The following is a 12,073-nucleotide window of genomic DNA, read 5'->3' on the forward strand; positions in this document are numbered from 1 at the left end:
AACAGAAGCTTTACGAGTTCCAAAGTTCAGGCGTTTGCTGAAGAAATCATTCGTATGACTCCCAAAGATGCCAGAAACGTTTGAGACGGACATTGATTTACCGTTCTACCAACTCAAATTACCCAGAACGATAGGATTTGGTCTGTAGACACTCCAAGCACCTTAGAAAATGTTAAATATCCAAAATCCGAAGTTAGACTTGTTCTGCGATGGAATAATCAGCACAAGCGACAAAGAATCTCTGTTTTTTTTTTTTTTTTTTTTTGTGGATGAGGGCCATAAAATTAATAAAAAAGTGTACCAGAAGAGCATTTTAGAAGCTAATGTACTTCTTTTGACCTAAGGGTACTTCAGCACAGTGTGGCATCTTCAGTCCTGTGCCCTTTTTGATGTCGCGCGTCCATTGTGCGACGGGGATGCCCGACCGTACTCTGTGGAACTGACGGACAGCTATTCTTCTTCTACGCCTTTGTGCCTTTGTTGGAATACCGCTTCTACATAAAGGACTAGACTGTCTGGCACCACTTCGGACAGTTTTAAAACCAGGTGTGACGAGTTTGCCTGACAGCCCTGGACGGTGTCCGACTTTGTCGTTGCCGAAAAACCGCAGACGGGGAGGTGTGCTCCATGTTAATGAGGCGCCGGTCGACCAACGAATCCGGGCCCTGGTTTCTTCTACAAAAACAACGTAGCAGTGTTCGTCACCAAGTTTCCACCAATGGGATTTTTTAAGGGGGCTTAGTGGACAAGCCCCGTTTCTTCGAAAAAGACCTCGATCCACACTTTTGAAAATCAGATTGCTCTAGGACTTGAGAGAAACAGGTGCCCTTAGGCATTTCTCCGGTTTCGTTGGAAACCGTGATTTTTTTTGTGACCACCACTGAGGCAACTGTGTTTGCCTGAATTTGTAACCCCATCAATGTAACGATTTTTATTTTTTTTTCTGTAAATAAATTTTTTTTTCGTTAATTTTAAAAAGGGGTTTAGTCCTTCCTTGTTCGTGGTGTGATTTGATTTAATGAAAAGATTGGAATTGTTAATCTTTACATCTGTGACTCACGACGTCACAACAGCAATAGAGACTGGCCATTTCTATTTGACTCCACACCAGTTCATATGGCCACAACGACAAGAGTGGTGCAAGGCACATTGTTTTTGACATGATATCATCTTTAGAGTGGACACTCTACTAGCTAAACCTCAATCTCCTATATTACATTGTATGGCATATTTTAGAGTCAAAGCATTACCCTAAATTACACAAAAGTTTGGAGTCTCAAAACCAACTGCTTTATGGGGAATAGGGCTGATTAAAGGTAAAATCTCTTGCGGCCTTTGAATGAAAAGCACCTCTGTATTACTGCAAAAGGTTGCCAGTTTGAAACCAATTAAATATATGGATTGCTTCTGTTATTAAAGTTATGCTTGTTTGTTTCATTAAGAAGAATAACAAATTCTTCAATAAAGATATTGGTTTCATTTTTATGGAAAGAGTAATAAATGCTTTTGGTTCAATTTATTTTATATTATCATACAACATTTTTCATTATCAAAATTAGACAGTATTTTGCCATCCAAGGAGTAGGAGGATACATTATCAAAATGAAAATTGTCTAATTTTATTGCTCCTTGCAAAAAATTTCCATTAAAAATTCCTAAAAAGGTGAAAAAAAATCGAATTTTCAATTTTTTCGGAGTGGAAATAAATTCCTTCAAAAAAAAAAAAAAAAAAAAGTTTTTTTTTCCCGTTTTTTCCGAAATTTTCCGGGGTTTTTTTCCGACTGTTTTCATCGCTAAGCAAAACTAAAGATTCAACCTAATATCATTAACATGCTTTTGCTTAACTAAAAATAAATTCGAGGAAATGACTGATGTTTGTGAACTAATCATAACGGAACAAAAATACAAAAACCGATTTAAAATAAAATTCATGCATAAAAACCTACACTGGGTAACTTTACACCTAATTTCAGAGTAATATAATAAACTATGATTAACAAATATAACATATTACCAACGAAAATTCTAAAAAAAGCGTTACCACATTCAGATGCGTGCGGTCACTGAAACTAATGGCTGTTCCTCATCAAAATAAATACGTTTAAATTTATTTACTATTTTTACCCCGCTTGAAGGATTAAGAACAAAACTCTTGTGACGGAATGTTCTTTCCTGCAAATGATTTCCGTGCAGGTACAAATGAAAACAAACCCATTATTCTAATGGATAACATAAAACGGGCAGATATCAGACTTCTGATGCCAGAAAAGAGACACGCGCAATTTCATGTTAGAATTGGGAAAACAAGATGGCTGCCATTAACATCAAAGATTTAGTGCGATCGTTTGCTCAAATGCTTTATTCATTCCCTTACGTATTTTATTTGGCGCAATAAATGCTTTTCAAAACATGTTGTAGCTAAAATGCTGACTAATTTTAATTTATATCGCAGCATTTGTCGTGAAGACTATCTTCATTAAAATGGTTGGTAAATGAAACATCAAATGGCTTTCCTGTTTTGAGATAGATTGTTATTTCTAGATTTAAGAGTTTCAAAATGAGTGTATAAAGTTATTTTATGAGTGTATTACTGACTGGCAATGCAACGCAGAAGCATAAATCTTGCATTATTAAAAACTGGAAGCAATATCGATCTTTAGAACCCAATCGTAGCTTATTTTAAAGTAATGTGTCAAAACAAATTCATAAGCTATCGAATTAAAGAATATATTATATCATAATATCTATCATATAGTTTTATCTCAAAAGCTCTTTGAAACATTTTATTTTTCAGTGACAAGGGCTTATGTAATTTTTTTTTTTCCATTAGAAGCTAAAGTACGACTTTACGAAACAAGATTTTCTTTTTTTGAGTATTATTAGACTCGTAATATTTTCGAAGTAGGGAAAGCAGATTAAATGCTTTCTCATTTCTAAGTTTATTTCTTTATTGTTTCATTTTATGCATTTGAATAACATAATTAAAAATAGCTTTAACTAAATTATTTTAAGTTAAAGTATAATCAATTAAATACTTGCAGACTTGCAAACCAAAGTTAAACTCAGTTAATAGTTAATAGCAGTTTTATTTACTCTGAAGAGAGCATATTGTGCAAAAAATGGTAAAATTGGTAATAGAAAATAGAAACTGAGCTCTTATTACACTTTCATAGACAAAAACGACAGGAATAAAAATTTAAATAATATCCAAAAAGCAAAAAAATAAAATAAAAGAAGAGTGAAAGAAGCATTTGTGTTTTTTTTCTTCTCAAATGCGTTGTATTTGTGTACATTTTGTGCACTCAGCAAAACCTCCAACAGAAAAGCTGAAAAATTCAGACCATTTCATGTAATTGTTATTACATTACAACTTTTTATCTTTATTTACAAACAGGATAAGATATTACATTTTTAGGTCGACTTTAGTAGGTGTATAAAAGTATACACAACCTTATTTAATTATTTATCCTGTTCGTATAATCTTTCGTTTAAAAAAAGGGAAATTTATTCATTTTGACATTTTAAAAAATCCCACCACCTTAGCATCATTTGCGTCATTTAGAATTTTTGGTAATTTTTCTGCATAGAAAGTAATTTAAATAATGTTATTATTTTTTTTTAAACTAGGACAGCCTATGAATAATATTTCCACAACAAAATGTAACGCTAGGTGCGTAAGTTTTTTTTATTTTTTTTATTTTTTTTAACTTATATTTAATTATAGCGGAATATAACTAAGAAGTAGCAAACAACACCAGAAATACTTCTCATATATCAAAAAAGTACTAAATGAGCAATTATCTTAGTGGGGTTTATCTGATAGTGTTGAATGCAAATGAGTCAAATATGAGTATAACAGAAAGTTGTAGCCAATGAACAACATAACAGTTTAGCCCTTTTTACCCGACTGCGCGTGCGCGACGCAAAGGAGGGTAACGTGTTTATCAGTCTATGTATGTATGTCCGTTTCTATGTGGCGTTCTACAGGCTAAACGCCTTGGCCCATTTTGGTCATTCCTACGTCAATCGATTTGTCTTAACCTTGGGAGTGTCACTAAACACATGGCAGTAATTGAAATTCACCATATCAACAAAGAGTTGACATATTTTGTCAGTTCGGGATCGGTGCACGTTTGGTATTGCACACTGTGTTGCACTCTACCTGCGTTCGACAAATGCAGGTAGTTTTTGCTGCCTGATTTTTTTTTTTTTTTGTTTACTAAGTCTACTAATTGGGATCCTAGTGGCCGAGTGGTCTAAACGATTGCTTCTCCCACTTGAGGCGGTGGGTCAATACAACCTCGCTCGGGATAAACTTTCCCCTCTTTCTGATGTAAATTCTTTCATGGTGGTCTTTATTTGTATTCTGTACTGTAATAAAAAGTATATCATGCGTAACAAAGGCAAGACAATCAGATTGTAGTCCTCATCAAAATAAACCCGTGCAATAAGCACCAAAAGACAGAAAGTCTACTAATTATATTTTCATCTCTAACATGATGCATTTGTTTTTGCCTTGATTCAAGGGACTAAGTTTCGCGACGTGTACTTTCTCGACAGGCTTTTTTAGTTTTGCGAGAAAGATTTGATTGACGGGACGTTTCCGATTTCGCGTCATCATGAGTTATACAGGCTGTTTATATAGCTGTGCTGTGGTTGACTTAAGTTCGCGCATTTTTGCCGAAGGTAAAGCACATGTAGCTTTAAGTGGAATTAGGTCCCTAGAGTCCTATGTTCTAATACGACTGTGTTCAAAACTAAGTTTTTCGTGGCAATTCAAATTTTGAGTGGGTCCCCGTATTGACGTGGGTGGAGTGGGGCGTAAGCTCCGTCACTGTTCAAAGGGGGGCGCAATGCCTAAAAGGTTTAGAACCCCTGGTCTAAAGATTTTTGTTAATGAAAAAAAAAACATATTATCTATTATTTTTAAAAGTGCTACTACTTTGTTTAATCGCGTATTTATTTTTTACTTATCCATTTCTTCAGATGAGAGAGGCACAAATTTCTTTTAGAAAATCAGGTTAAATGTTAAAAAGTTACGTTTTAAATAAATTCGGTTTTAGCTAATATTGAGAATATAGGCTCGTGTATCTCTGGACGGAACTGTATATATATATATATATATATATATATATATATATATATATATATATATATATATATATATATATATATATATATATGTGTGTGTGTGTGATGTTATGAAGGAAGGTCATTTTAGTTAGGTGTTGAATTATCATTAGTTTCTGTGTTGGACATTTCCATGCGAAAGTAAATGCATAGTTTTATCAAAATTCATCATCGCATCATTTTTCGCCTATATTGTCAAATCAAATGCTCCATGTTTGGCAAATATTTGCACATGAAATACTTTCTCACGTCCGACAGCAATGAAAAAATTCCAGAAATACCATTTCTATTATTCTTTGTTGCGAACGCTCGAGGAATGCTCGTAAACGCATTGCGAATATAGGTATCATGTTCCTGAAAGTGTGTAAAGAAGGAAACATATTAATAATAATAATAAAACATTGTTATTAACAAAATATAATACATATAGAACTCTCCCCCCCCCCCTATGCTAAAGTACCATTTGAATACTTATTCAGAGTCACAAGATCAACATTGGGACGACAGAAAAGACGTCGAAATTCATTCAAGAATTCCGTTGAAAGAAAGATACAGCACAAAGCTTTTATGTTAAAGTATTTTTTTGAGTTCTCATCGCTTCCCGAAAGTGTAGTTCCAGTACTTTTTAAAAGGATATTATGTAACAAAGGAATGTTATGATAGCAACTTTATAAGCATTTTTTTTTTTTTTTTTTTTGAGTTATTTCAAAACGATTTTAATGTACCACCGTTTCATTTTTTTTAAATCTTTTCTATGACTTTTAAACTTAATATTCCTAGGTTTTTCTTAATTTAATTTCCTAAATTAAGTTTATTATTTACAAACATAATAAGTAACTAACAATGGTTTGATGATAATACTAGTATACATTTATACATAATCGTTATATACATAAGCAACTGGCTCCATATGCGTCCCTCGTCTTCCTATCACGATGACATCAGAAACTTGTCAATGCGGTGAAAAAGGTGATCTCTTGCTTTTTTTTTTTTTTTTGATTCAGTAAATTAGAAAAACAAATATTGATTATATTTGATCCACCCCTGTATTTTAAACGTTGTTTTCACTCCATTTAGAGAAGTTATTTTGCGATGAGCGTAATTTTACTATCGTTGAAAATATATTGAAAAGGATTTTTGGATTATAATTAATTAAATACAAAAATTGTTCTTTTTTTGCGCTTTCCCTTTTTATCAGATATTTTAACCTTAAATGCACTCATAATTATAATTCACTCAGAGAAAATCGTTTGGAGGAATTACAAATTAAAATTATGCTTCTAAATATGTATTCAGTTGCATTAGATTTGAGGGTAGACATACATTTGAAAGCAAGCTTTGAAAAAACCTCATTATATTTAATTTTTACAAGAATTTAAGAACGAACTTGGAATTTAAACAAATATTTTATGCTGAAAAGAAAAGACAAAAATTAGAGTTCTGAAACACAAAATGCGAAAATTTATTGCTCCATGAACATTGTTTTAATTATTCAAAAGATGAGCTTTAAAAAAAGTATTTAGTTTAAGAATGAAAGACTTTTCATTCTCGCAAGCAGCATTCTTATTTGCTTACCGAACGACTGCATTAAAAACAAAAAACAAAGGAAGAAAAAGAAGCATATATTAAACGGTAAAAAAGTTTTTTTTTTCACCAAAGAAAAAATTCAATGTAAAAAATCCCCCTTGGCATGAAAAGAATGAGAAGTAATTGCTAAAATTACCCATAAACTATCTAAATTACTCAGTTCCACCAGAGAAAAACGTTGTCCATTGACATTCCTCATCCGTAACAAAAAGCTGTGCACTTAAATTTAAAACACTTTCTTGCTCAAGCACTAATGATAATGGCAGCTATCTTGTTTTGCAGCTCCTAACAAGAAATTGTAAGTGACTTTAATGGCATCGAAATTCGTAACTCGGCCCATTTTATGTTTTCCATTGTTCCAAAGCTTGGTCCGGGAAACGGACCAAGCTTTATTTCTACATTTATTGATAACACGGAAGCGTACTGCTTCCTGGCTTGGATTTTACTACATTTCGATTCCTTTTCAAATTTCACTTCTTTTACTATTTGAATGTTTAGTTTCTAGGTATTAAAATATTGTTTTCCTTTACGGGGCTAGAATCTTTATTTCTTGGCAATTCTAAGTTCTAGTTTTATTTATTAGATATAAAAAACAAATGTTTGGGCTATGAAAAAAAAACATCGTGTAGTTACTCTACAAAATTTCTCAGGTTAGTTAATATTTTAAAGGGAGCTGCAATACCTCTTATAAAAATGAAAAAAGAAGGAATCATGTTTTTTTAATGAATTTACAAGAGGTTTCATATTTCTCTCTATGCAGGGCAGGCCTTGGTCTTTGCAGCAGTATTTCCCTGCCATGTAAACTTTAGCAGATTGTGCAGCATAAAACGTATTATACTTGAACATATTGTATGAAAATGTTTGAACTTTAGAGTTTTCTCTTTCTTTTGAATAATAAATTGTTGTGTATTATTGTTCAAGACTACACTCTCTGAGAGTAACTGCATATGAAACATTTTACTTTGTGCCTGTTCGTTAGTGAATGAAATCATATTTTCTTTTACCCTAGCGTGCTCCCTTTTACCCCCATGATCATTAGACTAGGGAGTAAATACAAACGGGGTTTTCTTTCTCAAAGAGATTGATCTTTGTTTTATGAAACGTAGGAGTTTTTCACCAAAATATATTTTTATGCCATGTTATGTTACAGCGCATAGGTCGCATGCGATTCGTTGAATCCTTCAAATGTAATATGACGTTAATCTAAATAAAAATCATGCAAACAATCAAATTTTGCACTACATTTATGTTAAGGGAACACAAAGGGTAATTTACATCTAAACTTAGTATTCCAAAGCAAAATAAGAGCCTGTGACAAGTATTTTCGCAGCAAGATATGAAATAATTAGTTCAAATCTTGGCGTTTTGCTTCTCTTCAAGAGGTATAAAATATACTTGCATCTAAAAAAATAACTGATTAAAATCAGATTATTTTCGTTCTAATGGAAGAGTTATGATTATATTTGAGTTTAACTGAATGTGCAGTTTCGAAAAAAAAAGAAAGAACTCTAGATGTATTATGGTAGACATATAAAACTCGCTGTAGAGAAATTATTATTATTTTTTTAAACTGTTATGTGAACATTCTAATGAAGGTGTTTGTATTAGTTAAGGCAATGAAAGTGCACCGTAAAGCAGGGCTACTTTAGCCTCCAGGGGCTACTTGAACCACGTAGAAAAAGTGTTTAAAATCCTTCCTGGTCCTTTAAAACTCAATGTATAGACTTAGTTGATCTTCTCCCTGACAGCCAGCAGGTCTAGGCAGAGGCTGGAGCATGAAACAAAGTTTCTGCCATTCCCGCCTTTTTCTAATTGAGGTTATGGTAGCAAGTTGTCTAAACAGTTGTTTTTTGTGTCTGAATACTTACACATGTAAGTTCATGGAAACATCTGATATCATCAAGATCAAGATAGTTTTATGTTCGCATTCTATTTCTTAACACAATAACAGTGTTTTAAGGAATATAATTGTTATAAGGTAAGCTATATAATTAACATATTAACTAATATAAGTTAGTAAACGTGCACTGGGGCTTTAAAATGGGGCTACTTGAACCCGGGTTCAAGTAGCCCCTGATCACAATTCATTACTTAATTATGTTAGGTAAGGTTTGTAATCTTTTAAAATAAAGATGTTAGTTACTATTAATACCCGTTTATTTGCATTTGCAGATCTGGGGAAAAAAAGGGTCCAAAAGTAAAATTGAACCCGCGGAAGTAGGAAATAATGCGAAATATTTAGAGGAAAAATTACAATTCAATTATTTCCGGAAATATGCCTCAGAGATGGCAGAAGCCCATTTTGACATAAGCATATCAACTCTAAAAATGAAATTAAGAGATCATTCACAAAACAAGCTTGGGTATCCCGTAGTATTAGGTAGCGAGGAAGAGCAGGGATTATAAATAATGTCAGAGAAAATAAATCCACCCAAGCTATTAAAACGAGGAGTTTTCTTTCTTTCTAAAGTTTATATTACGAGCATTTCAATTGATTTTAGCTGTAGTTTGATTATATTCCTCTTTGAAAAATTGTGTGTGCCGAAAAATCTTTTTTAAGTATACGATGGTTTTACATTATATTATATACATAGTTTGCTCAGTAGAATGTACGTTTTGAGTTTTCTTTCAAAATCTTTCGTCCTTCCTGATCCCACCATCTGTTTTACAGCCTTTTCTAATTAATTTGCTGAATTGGACTAAGTAGCGTCATTACTGGGTTACTTGAACCCAATTTTTCTAAATGGAGAACAAACATAAAAGGTTAAAATTGTTGTTTAAAAAGGCTCAAAGTGCTAGCAGAACGTCTGAAAAGTAGTAAAAGCAAGGTTATCAGTGAACATAGTGGGTTTAAACAACAAATCAGTACAAAATTCGAAAAAAAATGTGAAATGTCGGGTCCAATGTTTGCGGTATTTACTTATTTGCAACTCTACTCTACTTTTCATTTATCGTGGGAAGAGCAATTCGTCCGAACGCTTTGCCTTTAAAAACATTGTGGACTTTTAAAGGAAAGAAAAAAAAAAGATATTTTACTTGCAACAAACACATAAATAACCAAACTATTTTTAGACAAAGTTTCCTTTTTTTTCTTTTTCAATATGCAAATAATTTTATGAAAAGATCTGTAATATTTCACGCAATGAAATAAAACGAAAGAAAATCTTGTATGATTTACGATAGACACAAAAAATAACAAACTATTTCTAGGCGAAGAATTTCTCTCTCTTTCTTTTTTTTGCCGTTCTGTAAACATTCGTTTGTACTATTTAATGCAATAAAAATCTTCCTTATCTGCAATTTACTCTACTCTTCGTTTCTTTTCGTAAGCATACATATTAATGATCCAAAAGAATAAAAATACGGTTTGACTTAAGATAGACGTATGATTTACGATACGATAGTAAATTAACCAAACACTTTTTCAGCAAAATATTATTTTTCACCCCATCCAGTTATTCTGACGTATGTTTTATATCGAAAAAAACAGCACTGTAATCTACATTGAAGCAATATATTTAGTAAAAGTATGTAAATTTCAAACAATCTTCCTTCGTTTATAATTAAAAAAATAGAAATTTATAAGAAGGGCTTTGAAACCAATTTACAATTAAATTTGCACATCTTTTTACAATAATGAACTATATTTTTTGGGTAATGTCACACCCTCCCGCTCCCCTTCCCTTCCCTCATGGAAATACAGCATCTCCCATAAAAAAACATCAAACCATTTTTAAGCATGTAAATTTGTTGATTTGCAATTTTGAATTATTTGTTAAAGTTTACAAATATCCGGCAAAAAATGCGTGAACAACTTTTATGTTGCAATAGATTTTATGACAACTTTATTTAGTTATAGTGCACCAAATAAAATGCTGAATTAAAGGCTGATAGCAATATCCATTAAACATATCCGATAAAAAAATATCGACACATTTTTCTTTTTTCTATCTTTCACGTCTTATCAAGAGTCGTAAAAAGTATTGGAAACTTCTGACAATAAACTCCAAGCTTCAGCTTTTGATAATCACAACGGAAAAGACAATAAAACTGCGAAATGTTTTCACGCCTTTAGTAAATCTCCTTTCAAAATGAGATTCTAAACACGATCACATTGCGCCTTGGAACCTGTACCCTGCTGATAATAATGATAGCCAACACGTATTCGTTAATGCATTAATTAAAATATATAACTTAATATAATATAAGTTAGATTTTTTTTAATGTCTTCAAACAAGGTACCTTGAGCTTCTTTGAACTCAAATCAAAAAACTATGTGTTGTATAGAATAGGATAGTTTCTGATTTGAATAAGAACACCATAATTTCACCCCGGTAACAGAACTAATACAAACTTAATAATTAAAAAAAATAATGGTGTATTGATTGTTAAAAACGTAAATTTGATGCTTTTTCTTGCCACAGAACTCGCAAAAAATAATTAAATTACCGTGTGTTTAGGCGCAATAACTATAATATGAACACACATGATATACACCGCCAGCTCAGTCAATACACCGCCAGCTCAGGAATTGACTGAGCTGGCGGTGTATATCATGTATTTCTGCCTTAGCCCTGGCTATAGGGCGGTAACTTACTGAATATAATATGAACAGTCTCAAATAATTAAAATTTTATCATGTCGAAGAAATATTTTCATGATTTATCTTTAGGTGAGGCACAGTGAGACGCGGGGTACAGTGACAGAGCTTTTTTTTTGGGGGGGGGGGGATTTTAAACATATAATCGGGAAATAATGTTAGGTACCAATAAATCTGCGGCAATTGACCTTTTGGATTCTGGATATGAAGTTGTTACTCGTGTTTTCAATCAAATGATTGTTGTTTTAACTGATTTCATGCCAGCAATGTTTTTTTTTTTCCACTCTCACATGCATTGATTTATAACATTTTCTTTTATGATTAAAAATCAGTCATTTGATCATTTTCATTGTTTTACCTACGCAGCTAATTATCAATAAAACATGTAGGATAGGCTTTAAACAAAGTCCTGAAAATGTTGATTTAGACGAGAAAGGCGGAGTGGGGACACGTACAGAGAGACAGACGTAGTTGGGGCAGAATGAGACAGTCTCACTGTGCCCCATCCTGACTTCTGATTCGAAAGGAATGCTTTTTTTTAATTGTTTTATGATCTAAGAATGTTAAACTTGCTGTTTAATTACTTTACAGGTATTTTTACCTCATCAAAAATATGAATTAAACCACGTAAGCTGAAAATAGGGACGATGTCTCACGATTAAATGAGAATTTCATTTGTAATTTACATTCTGATTCCAAGTGGCATTTCAGGTAAATTTGATCATTATAATCTAAATTATAGATAAAACTGATACA

This window comes from Uloborus diversus, chromosome 1, assembly GCF_026930045.1.
Source record: "Uloborus diversus isolate 005 chromosome 1, Udiv.v.3.1, whole genome shotgun sequence".
Taxonomy (NCBI): Eukaryota; Metazoa; Arthropoda; class Arachnida; order Araneae; family Uloboridae; genus Uloborus; species Uloborus diversus.